Below are 15,847 nucleotides of genomic sequence, written 5' to 3' on the forward strand. Positions count from 1 at the left end.
AGGAATTTTGAAGCTGAACGATAATCATGTGTTCTCTTTGGTTTGTTCTAACATCTTCAGATTGGAACCAGTACAGAGTAGGAAACCCATATCACCTTGGGATTATTTTTCAGATAAATCTTCCAGAGGATTAAATGGCACTATCCCCCTCGGCTCCAAGTAGGAGGGGAAGAATCCTATTTTAGGTGCTGTCAGATTCAGTGGGCTGCGTCGTTCACTTTTTAGCCAGAAAATGGAGCTCAATGAGAAATCGCAGCTTCCAAAGAAAATCATACCTTGATTTTATAGGTCAAAGGCTTTCTGATTAGATCAGGATTGTTACTGAGATTTTAGGGGCATTCAGTTAAAGTGCCCCAAGAAGAGTGATAAATCACATATAGGTGTAAAGTCAGTAAAGTCCTTTAATAAGCAGACTGGAAATTTAGGGGGAGGGGAATACACATTGTTAGACTGTTGGTACCTCTATTTGACTGCTAGGATGATGATATATTTTAAATTCTATATTCAGTTTCTTATCAGAAATACTGCCTACAATATCTTATACTTAATTTTTTAAGGAACAGGTGATAAAGATAGGTTATAGTTTCTTCAGAGTAATTGATATTCATTATTTAATAGATAAAATGTGTTATCTGAATGTTTATAGTAGCGGAAACCAAGTTTACAAAATGTGTATATATAATTTGTTTTCGTTTCTTATAAAAGATTTCCTCTATGTAAATCTTCCTGTTTTATAGATGATCTGTATTATAGGAGAAACAAGAGTATTTGTTGATTTAACTGGCTAATCTACAGGACTGAGTATTATTAGAGGAGTATTTAAACATAGAAGTCTGTGAAAATATTTTTAGTGCTGAGGGAAATTGTAGGGACTTTCTAGAACCGCAAACTAATAGAAAACTTTTGGCCAGGCATGGTGGCTCAAGCCTGTAATCCTAGCATTTTGGGAAGCCGAGGCGGGAGGATTGCTCAAGCCCAGGAGTTTGAGACCAGCCAGGGCAACATAGTGATACCTTGTCTCTACAAAAAAATATTTTAAAATTAGCTGGACGTAGTGGCACACCTATACTCCCAGCTACTTGGGAGGCTAAAGTGAGAGCCCAGGAGCTCCAGGCTATAATTTTGAGTTGTGATCGTGCCACTGCACTATAACCTGGGTGACAGAGCAACACTGTGCCTCAAACAAACAAAACAAAACCCTTCTACCTTTAAAGATGTGAGGATGTAAAGATTGCTGTGATTTAAATATAAATCATAAATATATAAAATATGAGATAACAGAAGAGTATTTGTTAAACAAAAGTTAGCTCTGCTACTTAGGCACTATCATTTTGCTGATGTTTTCTGATTCTCGTAGTGCAATAAATGTTAAACTTTACTACTACCTTAGCCATGTTGCAGGGAATTGACATGAATAGAGAGATAAGTTAATAGTTCCTGGGTTTTGGCTGGGTGTGGTGACTCATGCCTGTAATCCCAGGGAGGCTTAGGTCGGCAGATCAGGAGTTCAAGACCAGCCTGGCCAACATGGCGAAACCCGATCTCTAATAAAAATCTTAAAAATTAGCCGAATGTGGTGGTGCACACCTGTAGTCCCGGCTACTCAGGAGGCCGAGGCAGGAGAATTGCTTGAACCTGGGAGGTGGAGGTTGCAGTAAGCCAAGATGGTGCCATTCCACCCCAGCCTAGGTGACAGAGGGAGACTCCATCTCAGAAAAAAAAAAAAAGTTCCTGGGCTTCAAGGGCACCCTAATGTGCAGGTCTTAAATTCTTAGAGCCTACTTTTATGGACCATTTATGTTACTGTTGTTGGAGAATTTGATTTTCTTTTTTGTCTTCCCCTTTCCCTTGGCCTTTGTAGGTTTTTTGAAGTGAACATACTTTTATGTATTTACTTTTTTATTGAGCACTTCCCAAATGGCAACTTTATTATTTTATTTCTTCAACTCAGTTGCCTAGTTTACTTCATTTGTATCTAATCTATGTAACTCACCCTTTTGAGTTTTTAATATCAACATTTTAAAATTTATTTTTTTAGATTCAGAGGTGTGCATATGCTTGTTACATGGATATTGCATGTATAATGGTGGAGGTTGGGCTTCTAGTGTACCCATCACCCAGATAGTGAAGGTTGTACCCAATAGGTACTTTTTCAACACTCACCCTCTCCCAGCCAATTGTTTTTATTTCTGAAAGTAATATTTCTTTCTCGGTCTGCATGATAATTTTTTTATAGTTTCTTATTTTTCATTAGTTTTCAAAAAATAACCTTGTCGGGCATTTTGTCCATAGATATAATATCTTAAATATTTGCTAATTCCAATATCAGAAGTCCTTAGGAAGTTGTACTTATGGTAGTTTGTTTCTGTATTTGATGTTTTTTTTTTTATGAGCTAACATTTGATTAAACTGAACATTTCTCCATCCTCTGTATAATTGCTTACAATTTAATTTCCACTTCTTTTTTTAGCATAAAATAGTTTCATTTTCCTTTTTATACTCAATAAATTGTTTAATTAGCCAGTATTTTTACCAGTTTCTGTACTTACTGTTCCTTGCATCTTCTCTGAGTCCACTTTTCTTCTTGCTGAAGTACATCCTTTAGTAATCCTTTTAGTAAGGTTGGCTTGTAAATGTCCTTAGTTTTTGTGTGAAAGTATGTTTTATGCATTACTTTGTTTTTCAGCTGGATAGAGAATTCTTGGTTGATAGGGTTCCTCCCATCAGCACCCTCAGTATGTTATTTCATTGTCTTGTGAAACTTGGCAAACTTGAATCTCTGTGCCTAATTGTTATGCTTCTGTATGTAATATTTTTTTTTTCTGGCAGTTTTTTAAAAGATTGCATTTCTTTATTTCACCACTACTTACTGTGTGACCTTGGGCAAGTTCAAAATGGAGATAAAATTGTATCTGTGTCATAGGGTTGTAATGAGGATTAAGTTTTAAAGCACTTAGAACAGAGCCTTGCATATTGTAAGTGTGACATGTTAATGTTTGTTTTGCCATACTTGGTATTCTAAACACATTTCTAAATTATGCTTAACTATGTTGTTTTATCTATAGCTCCTCTTTGAAATACATTGTTGATGGGAAGACTCATACCTTTCTTTGTTTCTAGAAAATTCCTTAGCCTTCATATCTTTGAATATTTGTTTTCCAATATTCCTTCTTAGTCTCTGTATTATGTTCTAGGTGGATCTTCAGTATCATTTTCTAATTTACTAATTCACACTTTGACTTTGTCCAGCTAGAGTTTATGTGGCTTCAGTTTTTATTTCTCAGTGAATTTTAAAAAAATATTCAGGCTGTCTCTCTAGCAGCCACCTATTCTGGTTTGATTTCTGCCTGTTTTTAATTTTTCTCCCCTTAGTGGCTATTATGGCTTCCTTTTAACATTTGAAATTATTTTCAGATTGTCATTTTTTCTTCTAGAATGAATTACAGTTGTTGATTTTATTGGCTGTTCATCTTAGTTTAGTTTTCTTCGTGTGTTCTGAGTTTGCTTTTGCAGTCTCCTGTTGACTGGAAAGTTCTTTGTTTTGTTTTCTTTTTCACTCTTCTTATCCAGTGGTTTTACATGCACCTACATCTCCATCTAAAACCACATCTTTATGTTGGAGGTTTGATTCCCTTGATTCTTGGTAACATCAGGATGAGGCTTCTCTTTCCAAGAATAAAACACAAACTAAGATCTATATTTCTTCTCACTGGACACATAGTTTCATCTAAACCATAGCCCCATGCAGTAGTAGCTTTTTCTGGCTCCTTTCATAGGTTGGAAGAGCCTCTCCACCTTAGGTATTGGTTTCAAGCAGTGAGCCTGAGGTTCTATCCCAGCCGTGCATGGGTACCTTTTTAGTGCCTGTTACCATCCCTACAGGATGTAGACTTTTGGCCATCTCTGTTGCTTGAGCCCAGAAGGCTCACAGTTGTAGCTTAACAAACTGCTTTGTATTTAAAGAGTTCAGTGGCTTGGTCTTTTTTAGTATTTTTTTGTATAGTTAATACATATTTAACATATATTAAAGTGTTTGGAACAGAAGTACATTTCAAAAGTGAATATACAGATCCATTTGGTTGGAAGTTAGTTGTCTTAGTCCATTTTTGTGTTGCTATCACAGAAGATCACAGACTGGGTAATTTATTAATAATAGAAGTTTATAAACTTCTATTATTAGCTCTCGGTTCTGGAGGCTGGTGTAAGTCTAAGATTGAGGGGCTGCATCTGGTGAGGGCCTTCTTGCTCTATCATCCTGTGGTGGAATGCAAGAGAGCACAAGAGCAAACAAGGGCAAGATGGGGCCAGACTTCATTTTACCAGGAACTCACTCCTAAGATAAGGGCATTTGAGGGCAGAGCCTTCATCACCCAGTTACTTTTTATGGACTCACTGGTTATTACTGTCACAATGGCAATTCAATTTCAACATGAGTTTTGGAGGTGACATTCAAATCTTAGCAGAAGTCAGCATTTAAAATCAGTGTATATCCTACATACCCTTTAGAAAGATACTAGTTTACTCTCCTACTTATGAGAGGTATTTTTTTTTATTCCTTTGACAATATTGGGTGTTACAATTTTTTAATCTTTGATAAGGTAATGTGTAAAAAATTTGTGTTTAGTAGCTAGCATGATTGATCATTGCTCCATATATTTATTAGCCATTTATATTCTTTTGTTTATTTAATTGCCTGTTCACATTCATTGCCCATTTCTTTTCCTTTAAAGTGTTCATTTTTATTGTCTTCTAAAATAGCTGTTTGTATATTGTAGTAATATTAACTTTTATGTATATATTGCGGATACTTAAAAGACGTTTGCTTTTCAGGTTAATGAGCTTTATTTTATAGTGTAGAAGTTTTTTTCTCTGGAGTCATTTTTCCTTATTCCTTTGAAGTCAGTCTTGTCATCCTTAGAAAGTCCTTTCCTACTGTAAGATTACAGAAATATTTGCCTACATCTACTGGTATCATTTTATTATTAATACTTCACACTTCAAGCTTTTAATCTCTTGGTATTTATTTTAAGGTGTGATGTTGTAGGGATTCAGCTACCCACCACTGGAGGGCAGAAGCGGAAAAGATCAGCTTTCAGACACCCATTATTGAATCTCTGTTCCCAGAGAGCTCTTTCTGGATTCTCAGTTCTGTTTCACTCATCAGTTTATTCCTGCATTAGTATTGCCTCTTAAATACTGTAATTTTGAAATTACAGTTTAAGTATCAGGTATTGCAGATGCTCATGATTTTAGGATTGTTTTGGCTATTCACATTTATTCATATGTATTTTGAAATTATTTAATCAAGGTCTGGGAACAAAAAGGTCCAGTTGTGATTATATTGAATTTATAGATTAATAAAGGGAGGATAACCATCTTCACAATTTTGAATCTTCCTATCCAAGAAAAAAAAGTGTGTTTTATTCTAAGCCCTCTTAAAAAGGTTCTATTTCTTGTTATTTATTTAAATATACTTTTATTTGTTTTCTCTTAACTTTTTAAGTGATTACTGTTAATCATTTTCATATATAATTTTCTATAGTCAGATAATCTTATTGAGTATTTTTTCCCTATCATTTCAGGTTTTGAGTTTGCCATCATGTAGTCATTAACTGCAAATAATAATTTGATCTTATAATTTTATGCCTCTTTTTGTTAGCCTTGGCTTATCTCAATAACCATTATTTCTAGACATTGCTAAGTTACAGGGATAAGAGTTGGTTTCCTTGTTCTTTTTTCTTTCCTGGGAATTGTTCTAGTACTGAGGTTTTTCCTCTTTGGCTTGAAGTAAGTATTAAGGAATACATTTTATCAAATCTCTTTTAGAATATGATGAGATGATCATATGAATTATTTTAAACTTTTACAAAGATGACTTATATTAGTCAGCTGCCTAATGTTGGCTCATTGTTATGTTCCTAAAATGAACCCTATTTGGTGATTTGTAATATATATTTTACTTGTGTTTTTGCGTCTGTATTAATGAGTATGTTTGGACTGTGGTTTTTTTTTTTAGTGCTGTCATTGTCAAATTTTATAGAAGGATTATGATAGGTTTGTAAAAAGAATTGGAATTTTTTTCCTGTAATCTCTAGATAATTTAATTTGAGAGTTACATGCTTCCTTAAGGCTTGAAAGGTCCTGTTTTGAAATAATCTTGCCTGATGCACTTTTATTTTTAATAGCTTATTTTGAGAACAATCCAAATTTAAAATTTGCAAAAATAATATAATGAACTTCCATATTTATTTAAATGGCCAGTTATTAACATTTTTCCACATTTGTTTTACTAACTTTTTCCCCTGTGTATGTGCATATATGTATTCATATTCTCTTGGCATGCACACACACAGTTTGTTATTTTTTAGTTTTGCTGAACCATTTAAGACTCAGTACAGACATCATGAACCTTTACTCTTAAATATTTAAATGTGTGCCCCCTAAGAACAAGAACTATAACTTTCTCTTACATAACCGTAGTTCAGTTATCAAATTTAGGAAATTTAACATTCATACAATGCTATTATCTAATATACGACCCATAGTCAGATTTTATCAGTTGTCCCAGTAATGTGCTTTATAGCAATCTTCCCCACCGCACTCCTTCACCCTCTGCCTTCATCCAAGCTGGTCCATAATCACATATTACAGTTTGTTTTGATCTCCTTGGTCTCTATTAACCTGGACTGGTTCTTTAGTCTTTCTGCATTTTGTTTTTCAGGAACTCTGGAGTTTTTTGAGGAATAGTTCTTTAATAACTTTCTCATATTGTTCCAAGTTTCTGGTCTTCACTCTAGCACTAATTGAAAACAAAAAATTATTTTCCAAGAACTGTTACTTTCCTCCATATTTTCGAATTTATCAACAGAGAATTGTACAGAGTGATTTATTTTACAACAATAAAATTCTGTTTGTGAGGTGAGTATAGCCTGTTTGGCTTCTAATTTTAAATAATTTTTTTAGTTAGACTATTTAGTTGCTTACCTATTTTATTTTTTTCACATATAACATGTTCTGTAATTTTACATAATCCTTCAGCTTTTATTTTATTTTGTATGTGTATGTGGTTCATTTTTCTTTTTAGGTTGAATATTTTGTATACTGATATTCTTTAGTATACTGATTTTTTTAAACTAAGTGTGAATTTTTTTTCCTATTTTTCAGCACACTTGCTGGCTTTAATGTGAGTTTTCTTAATAAGGTTTGGTCACATCTCAGAATTTGATAGGGGATTTTTCTCATTATTGTTTCTAAATATTCTATAATTGTAGAAATATATAAACTCAATGCAAACTGGAGAAATGTATAAACTCAATGCAAAGCTTACTTTTAAAGCAGTTTCCAGATGTTTGAGGTTTTCTTCTTTCTGTACACATTATCAATATCTACTGTTAATGTATTAAGTCAGATGTGTCATTTCATTTTCATTTTCTTTTTTTTTTTTTTGGTTTGTGGGGTAGGATGGGGGAGTGTGTTAGAAATCTGTAAGCTTTTCTTTCCAACATATAATCCAATGTTTGATTTTTCAATTAATGTTTTAAGTGTGTTTGAACAGAATATATAGTCTTGAAATTTTGGACCACATCTTTTACCAATTTAAAACATGGCTCTTATTCTGTTTATTGCTTTATTCCTTGTGATTTACTTCGTCTGAAATTGAAATTGCAATTCTTAGTATCTTTTTTGCCTAGTGTATTTTGACCACAGCAAAGTAGTTTTATACTGACATCTTTATTTTTTAGTTTCTTGGTTTTGATTAGTCTCTTGATTGCATGAGTCTATCTTTAAATAGTTTTTCTTTTTTTTCAGATATGAAATTTGGATAACATTACTTTAGGGCTGGCATATTTGATAATGTCTTCCTATGGCCTTTACATATAAATGACAACCTTGCTAGTCATAGTATTCTTGGAATAAAACCTCTTTATCCTCAACGTTTATAGGCATTACTTCGTTGCCTATCATCTGATGTTGCAAAGAAGTCTGGGGCCAGCCTGATTTCTTTTTTTTCTTTTTTTTTTCTTTTTTTTGGCATGTTTATTTTATTTTTTTAATTTGAGATGGAGTCTTGCTCTGTCAGCCAGACTGGAGTGCAATGGTGTGACTAGGCTCACTGCAACCTCCACCTCCTGGGTTCAAGCGATTCTCCTACCTCTACCTCCCGAGTAGCTGGGATTACAGGCATTCATTATCACGCCCGGCTAATTTTTATATTTTTAGTAGAGATGGGGTTTTGTCACGTTGGCCAGGCTGATCTCGAACTCCTGACCTCAGGTGACCCCCTGCCTCGGCCTCCCAAAGTGCTGGGATTACAGACGTGAGCCATTGTGCCCAGCCGATGGCATGTTTATTTTGTCTGAATTGTATTCTTAAAATTCATAATCTTCAGATTATGCTTTGGTATTGGTCAGTTTCTACTAAATGTATCTAGTATTCGATAAATGCCATTCAATCAACAAGTTCAGTCCTTAGTTTATGATTTATTTCTTCTCTTTGAAATTTAATTTTTCCTCCATTATTTGGTTTTCTTATTTACAGTGTGCTAATTAAGCTGTTGGATCTGCATTGTGTGTATCTTTTCTCCAGTCTACTTGCTTTTGTTTCTTTATGCTTACTTGCATACTGGATGGTTTTTGTCCTGTTCATTTTTGCCCCTTGCAGATTGTTTGCTCTAGAGTCTTCATTCCTCATTACTTTTCATGACATTTAAAATATTGCAATGATATTTTTTCTCTCAAATATCTTTTTTTAAGCCTCTGTTGATACTTTTTATATTCTAGATTCTTTTTATTCCTATTTCACAAATTAGGTTTTTAAAAATTTTCTTATATGTAAGTTGTCACCTAGTTTTCTAAGGCAAATCTTCTAGACTGTGACATCATGTTCTTGAGTACTTTTTTATTTCAGAATTTTTGTGTGAGTTCCATAAATTTTGTTTCTGTTTTTTTACTTAAAGGGTGGCAGTTTCCTCTGTTGTTTGCCCAAAAATAGTGTAACTAGATACTCCTTGCCTTTCTGTCAGTATACTTGGATACCATTACCTCTTTCCTCCTTGGAATTTAACAGGCTGAATTATATTAAATTATTTTAGTTATCATATTTCAGTATTTTTTAGAGAAATTATAGGGATTTGGTTCTATTAACCTGTTACAGGTAAGAAACTTTTGTCTCTCTTGATTTTTCTCGTGATGCTTGTTGAAATTACTGCACATTTTCATCTTTACAAGTTTGGCGGGTTTTCTTTCTCAACAGAGGAACTTGACTGTTGGGCATTGTGCTAATTTCCATGGCTGCTATAACAAATTATCACCAACTGGGTGGCTTAAAACAATACAGATTTATTCTCTTACAGTTCTGGAGGCCACAAGTTCAAAATCATTTTCACGGGGCCAAAATCAAGGTGTCACCAAGAATGTGCTCACTCTTGAGGCTTTAAGGAGGAATCTGTTTCTTGCTTTTTTTCACTTTCCAGTGGCTGTCAGCCTCATCACTTGCTTGGTAGCCACATCCCTCCAATCTTTAAGACCAGCGTCTTCAAATCTCTGTCTGCTCTGTCTTCACATCACCTTCTCTGTGTGTTTCAGATCTTCCCCTGACACTCTCTTCTAAGGACATGTGAGTTCATTTAGAGGTCTCTGGATAATCCAGGATTCTCTCTCCATCTCAAGATTCTTAATCACATCTGCAAAGACCTTTTTTTCCAAATAAGGTAACATTTATAGGATTAGGACTGGTATCTTTGGGAGTCATTATTCAGCCTACTAGGTATCATTTTGTTTTGCTACTTTAGAGTGAGGCAGACATATTAGTCAAAAATTGGATTAGAGTAAAGCCTCATAGATTCTGCTGTTTGTTAGAATCACAGATATTGTCCTCTTTACCGAATGATGCAAACTCTGATGCCATGGTGGAAAAGTACATGAATTGAATTGGATGTGGTCAATAAAGATTGCTAGGGACTCTGGAGAATGCATGTTGTTCTGGGGAGAGGAAATATGTGAAGGTCAAATTCAGGTTATCAGCTTGTAGTCCTAGTTTGTAGCTGCTTTTTTCTTTGCATTTCTTACAAGCTGGTCTTGCTGTAGTGAAATAATTTTGTGTGTCTCTTATAATCTTGATATTGAGAATAAGAGTTTTTTTAATGGGAATTCCATCCACATGATTTTAAAGTATTACTTTACTAATGATGTTTACTTAGGTGTCCCCAGAACTTTAGTCTTCTCATTTAACGTTTTATACATTTCTCAGAACAAGGTAATTGACAGATAATCAAGGTTGCTTATTTATTGATGAGGAAAGTTAAACATTAAGCCAGAGGACTTGTCCAGCATCACATATTGGATAGACCTATAACTTTTAACTTTAATCTTGTGATGACAGGTATTTCCATTTTTTTTATGTTTCATATGTGTTTTGATGTTGATGTGTCACGTGACATGAAGTGTCTCCCAATTATTGGATAATTGGGCAAGTCTAAGTTCTTTTTACTTTATGTTCATGATTTTGTTTTTCTAGATGTGTTATTTTTATGAATTCAAGTTTCTTCTTTTTTATCATGTTATTAGAGTTAAACTAATGAAAAGTCATATAGAGATGAAATTGGTTTTGAAATATAATGAGTAGATATTTGCTTGGCTGGAATTTTTTCTCACAGATTTTTTATAAAGATGTTATGAGTGTATACTTTATATCCAGGAATGTGTGTACACTAGTGGGAGTGTTGGGGGGATGAGGGTGGAAGACATTTTAAGACATACAGGAGGCTGGCGGTGGTAGCTCATGCCTGTAATTTCAGCACTTTGAGAGGCCAAGGCAAGGGGATCACTTGAGGTCAGGAGTTTGAGACCAACGTGGCCAACATGATGAAACCCTATCTCTACTAAAAATACAAAAAATTAACTGGGCGTGATGGCGCATGCCTGTAATCCCAGGTACTTGGGAGGCTGAGGCACAGAATCACTTGAATCCAGGAGCCAAGATCGTGCCGCAACACCCCAGCCTGGGCGACAGAGTGAGACTCTGTCTCAAAAACAAAAACAAAAAAAGACACAGAGGACACAAAGTATACATTCATACGCTCTTTATATCCATACCCATTATCAGTTTGGTGATATGTTATTCTAGTTTCATGAACCTTTACTCTTAGAACTTGGTTTATTCTCTAATACCTTTTGGATTCAGTTTTGCTGTTAAGATGGCTAATACCAATTTGATATTCTTTCCTTTTATGATTGCTCATGTTTTTGTCTAGAACCTTGCATTATAGTATTTTTCTTTTCCTTGCATTTGTATAGTTGTGAGCAACTAGGAGTGGGTTTTGAACAGTTAATTCAGTGAGCTTGTTAATTTTGAAAAGGCTTCAACTGAGGAACACTTTCTTTCATTTCTTTGATGATAGCTTCTCTGTTTCTCCTTCAGAAAGTCTTGTTTTTTATATGCATATTTACTTTTTGGGTGCATTCTCCTTGTTACTGAATTTTTATTTGCATCTGATTTTTCTTTGAGTTTATTCAGCAAATATTTATTAATAATCTACTATATACTTTGTGCTAGGGGAGTTGACCTAGGGAACTCAAAGGAAGCTCCTTTGAAGAACTGATGCTTGAGTTGAGATCTCAAGAATGAGTAGGAATTAAACTAAGACATGAGAGAATAGCTGTTAAGGTAGGGAAAGTAGCATTTGTTTATATATTTGGAGGAAGGAGGTATGATAAGTACGAGGTACTGTAAGAAAGCCCTTGTGGTTGGAGTAGAGAATGTAGTGGGAAGGGACAGTATGAAGTGAGATGAGGCTGGAGAAGGTAGGTAGGGACTTGACTATCCAGGGCCTTCATGTGAGCCATATTAAGCAGTTCTTTATCCACCTCCTACCCCCAGCAGTGGAAAGCGTTGGAGAAACTTTTAGTACAGAAGTGATATGGTGAAATTTGCATTTTGAAAGATTTCCTTAGGCTGCAGTTTGGAGAATGAATTAGAGGGATGCCAGGATCCATGTGAAGAGACTAAAGCAGCTAGTATTCTGCAGTGAGAATGATGGTAGCTTGAGACCAGGGCATTGGTAGAAAAAAAGTAGACAGATTTGAGAATGTTTAGGAAGCATATAACCCATGGGATTTGATGATGGACAGATGGGAGATGAGGTAGAGAGAGGTATCAAATATATCCTTAGTTTCTATTTCTTTTTCTGAGTTGGGGTCTTGCTGTATTGCGTAGGCTGGTCTTGAACTCCTGGATTCAATCTTCCCGCCCCAGCCTCCAAGTAGTTGGGACTACAAGTATGCAACACCACACCCAGTGAATGTTCTTGGTTTGTATTCACCTTGGTGGATGACGGTGCCATTCACTTGTAAAAGCTGCAGATATGTGAGAGTGCTCAGGGAGGCAGCACAGAATGGGAAAACGGTCTACATGTAAGCCTTGAGGAATGCCAATGTTTAATGGCTTGGGAGATGACAATGAGCCTGCATAGGAGACTACGAAAAAGCTTAGGGGTAGGAAGAAAGCTGGGAGTGTGTGTAGCATCTTGAAAGGCCAATGGGAAGAGTGTTTCTGGAGGGAGTGTTAAAGTTGAATGCTTCTGTGAGCAACCAGTTAGAGGAGGGCTAAAAGTGTCCCATAGATTAAGTGACTTGGAGGAACTTGATTTGGTAGAATGGCCAGACAGCCTTTTGGAGCATCAACATTTTTTTTAAGAAGTTTAACTGTAAAGAGAAGAGAGGCAGGTGGGTAGCTCGAGGGGAATAAGTCACATGAAAACTTATTTTAAATGGGTAACATAGGTGACACTTGTGGCTTTAAAAGTCATACTCCAACTGAGAAAGGTTGATACAAAGGAGAAAAAGGAAAATAGTGTAAGATCCCTGAAAAAACTGTAAGTCATTTAAGACTCCTTTGAAACATGGGCACCAAAGCTAGTCTAGTAGAGGATTTATCATCATTGAGAGGACAGTCCTATTACAGCAGAAAAGTAGGAGGAGAGGGTTCTGAAAGAATTCATTGAAATGATTCACTCATTTATTGATCCTTTTTTTTCCTGTAGCATCCAATCTGCCATTCATTGTCTCTATTGCAATTTTCAATTCAGTAAATTGCTTTTCATTTCCATGAAACTATTTTCAGAGTGCCTCTTTTTTAATTGACAGTCAGTCTGCAATTGTTTTATTCATTCAATGTCATCTCGTATCTTGGTGGGTAGTTTCTAATTTTGCGCTAATGAATACTGAGTCTCCCTCTTTTTAACTGCTGCATTAAGAAAAAGTCATCTTATTTTTCTCTGTTCATTTTTACACTTTATTTAGCCTAAGTATCTGAAATTGGCTTTGCTAGAAATTGTAATTAGTTCACTGTTGTTATCTTTCAGTCCCAGACAGAAAATTTTAGATTTCTTTCTTTTCTCTTCTTCCTTTTTTTTTTTTTTTTTAAAGGTCATTTATCTTTGGCAGTTTTAGAGATTTAGAAAATACATAGACTTGTAGGCAGAAGAAGATACGGCGCTGAGGGAAGTTTTAGTTTTGTTCTGTGACAGTCTTCCTTATCTTGTACGTTGTCTTTAAAAAGCCTACACATTTAGATTTTCATTATCTCATTTGCAAGTATACAGGATAGCACATGTAGGAGAATTGGAGTGTAAGTCTAGAAACCTAAGTCTTATTCTTAACCTTACTGCTGAACCAGCTTTGTAACCTTGGGCAAATTATTCTGTTTCTCTGCACCTTCTCATTTGTAAAATAGGTTTAGACAAGTCATTTCTGCATTTTGGCTCTGATTAATTACACACATTATCAAAATCAAATTTGTAACTATAAATATGAGTAATTTTTTATTATTTTTATTTTTTAGAGACAGTGTCTTACTCTGTTGCCTAGGCTGGAGTGTAGTGGCACCATTATAGGTCACTGTAGCCTCAAATTCGTGGGCCCAGGCAGTCCTCCTTCCTTAGCCTCCTGAGTAGCTAGGACTACAGGCATTCACCACTATGCCCTGCTTATCTTTTTTAAAATTATTTTTTTCAGAGACAGGGTCACGCTGTGTTGCCCAGGCTGGTCTTGAACTGCCCTCAAGTGGTCCTCCCACCTCAGTCTCCCAAAGCACTGGAACTGCAGGCATGTGCCACCATGGTTCTAATCATTTTTAAAGCAACAATCAGTGGGAAATTTCAGCTCCAAATGGGAGAAAAATTTCCAAAGATTAGCCTTTTTTTTTTTTCCAGATTTGCTACAGTTTTGTTAATGTGCTTATTTCTCATTACCATGGATAACTTTGAGATGGCTGCCTTGGATTACAAACTAGAATTTATTACTATTTCACATAGCTTGGGAAATTAAGTGTAGTTTATGTAGCGTAAATTATCCTTTATAGAGATGTAGCTGCAAGGGTTATGCATTTCTTCTTTGAACCCCAGGTATGCAGTATATTGCTTAATACTCTATTGTTCAATAAATGTGCGTTCCAGAAGTCAGCTGACCATTTGTCCTTATCTTTGAGGACAAAGTCCATACATATGTAAGCATTAGTGAGCAATGTAGAATATAAAGATTTGGTAGCAGTAGAGAGTTTATGCTCTACATCTCCTGCAGATAATTTGAATATTGCCGTATTATACACTGTGGCCTGTGCTGTTTGTTAATGTTCCTTTTCCCCACCTTCCCCAGGGAGCTTGTAGTCTCTTACTATATATTTTTTTCTCTTTGGATTTCCCTTCAGCCTTTAGATTTCTTATCTCTAATGCAAGTCTACTCTAAATTTTTCTCCCAAATGTTTAAAACCAAACCTGTTATCTCAGTGGTCATCTAAGGTCCTCTAGTTACCAGCATCCACCCTTCTTGGAATGCCTGTTTAGCAGTGTTCTTTTGTTATATTAGTAAGAATCACTCCGGTATTATTTGCTAAGAGAATATAATTTTCTCCACATTGTATGTATCTATGTCCTTTGTTTATAGAGCCTGGAGGGGTTCTCTATTAGGCTCTGTGTCCCTAGGTAAATAGAAAAATATAATGTAGGGTTTTATTACTCAACTTTTTAAGGATTCTGCCCAAATTGTCGTTGAATAACTCTTGTTACTTTGGGGTAACATGTTGCTTAGGGATTTTAACAACAAAATATATAGAGCATTTAAAAAATTATTATTCACTATAATCCTGAGTGGATTAAACCAAATGACCAGGTTCAAGACTCTACTATGAGTTCAGCTTTGCTTAGTAAAAGGCAGCGGCTGAACATTAATTAATGACTTCTTGGCCCAGCCTTAGAATTTTTCAATTTAGAGATTAGTTTGGTTTTAAAAGGTACAGAATATTCACAAAATTTTCTGATTATGTCAAATATTAATTCAGTCTTATTTTTTGTCGTAGTACTTTGTTTTGAAAAGTTTAGATCAACCGATAATAGTAGTGCTGTGATGAGACTCAGCTTGTAGTCAAGAATAGATTTATGACTAGGTGAGAACTAAAATTTCTCTCAGAAACTAAAAACTTTCATGGACAAATTGAATCCCCTTGGGATTTACTGTTTATGGATATATGCCAATTTAATTATTGGACTAAATAAAATACTCTTTAGTAGTCCACTTATGAAGATGACTGTGTAAACATAGCATTTGCAAGTAAGTACTTTTTGGTATTATATTTATATAATCAGCTCTTGTATCCATGTAGCTTATAGTTGGCTGCTTCACCAGGACTCTACAAATTATTCAGAACCCAAGGAGGTAAGATTTTTATATTGCCTATTTTCAGTATGTAAAAGTCCAACCACAGAACTATTAATTTACCCTTGACTATGTATTTACAGTTGCTATGGAACTAAACGTAAAATTTTATCAGATGGTTACTTGGTTTGTTACATTTT

General features: G+C 35.1%; 1 protein-coding gene across 18 annotated transcripts in view; it reads left to right on the forward strand.

Moving 5' to 3' along the window:
• PPM1A (protein phosphatase, Mg2+/Mn2+ dependent 1A) overlaps positions 1–15,847 on the forward strand; it is a 43,462-nt gene that overhangs the window by 11,821 nt on the left and 15,794 nt on the right. For 2 of the 18 annotated variants that reach the window (XM_077941080.1, XM_077941087.1), the window contains 2 exons: positions 6,722–6,918; positions 9,585–9,709. The exons of 9 other annotated variants lie outside the window; for them this stretch is intronic. The gene's annotated coding sequence lies outside the window, so the exon portion shown is untranslated. Of the gene's footprint in view, positions 1–6,721; positions 6,919–9,584; positions 9,710–15,654; positions 15,708–15,847 lie in introns of those variants that run through there. 7 more of the 18 variants (XM_077941086.1, XM_077941078.1, XM_077941077.1 and 4 more) reach the window with 5 other exon arrangements.

This window comes from Macaca mulatta, chromosome 7 (genome assembly GCF_049350105.2).
Source record: "Macaca mulatta isolate MMU2019108-1 chromosome 7, T2T-MMU8v2.0, whole genome shotgun sequence".
NCBI classification, from domain to species: domain Eukaryota; kingdom Metazoa; phylum Chordata; class Mammalia; order Primates; family Cercopithecidae; genus Macaca; species Macaca mulatta.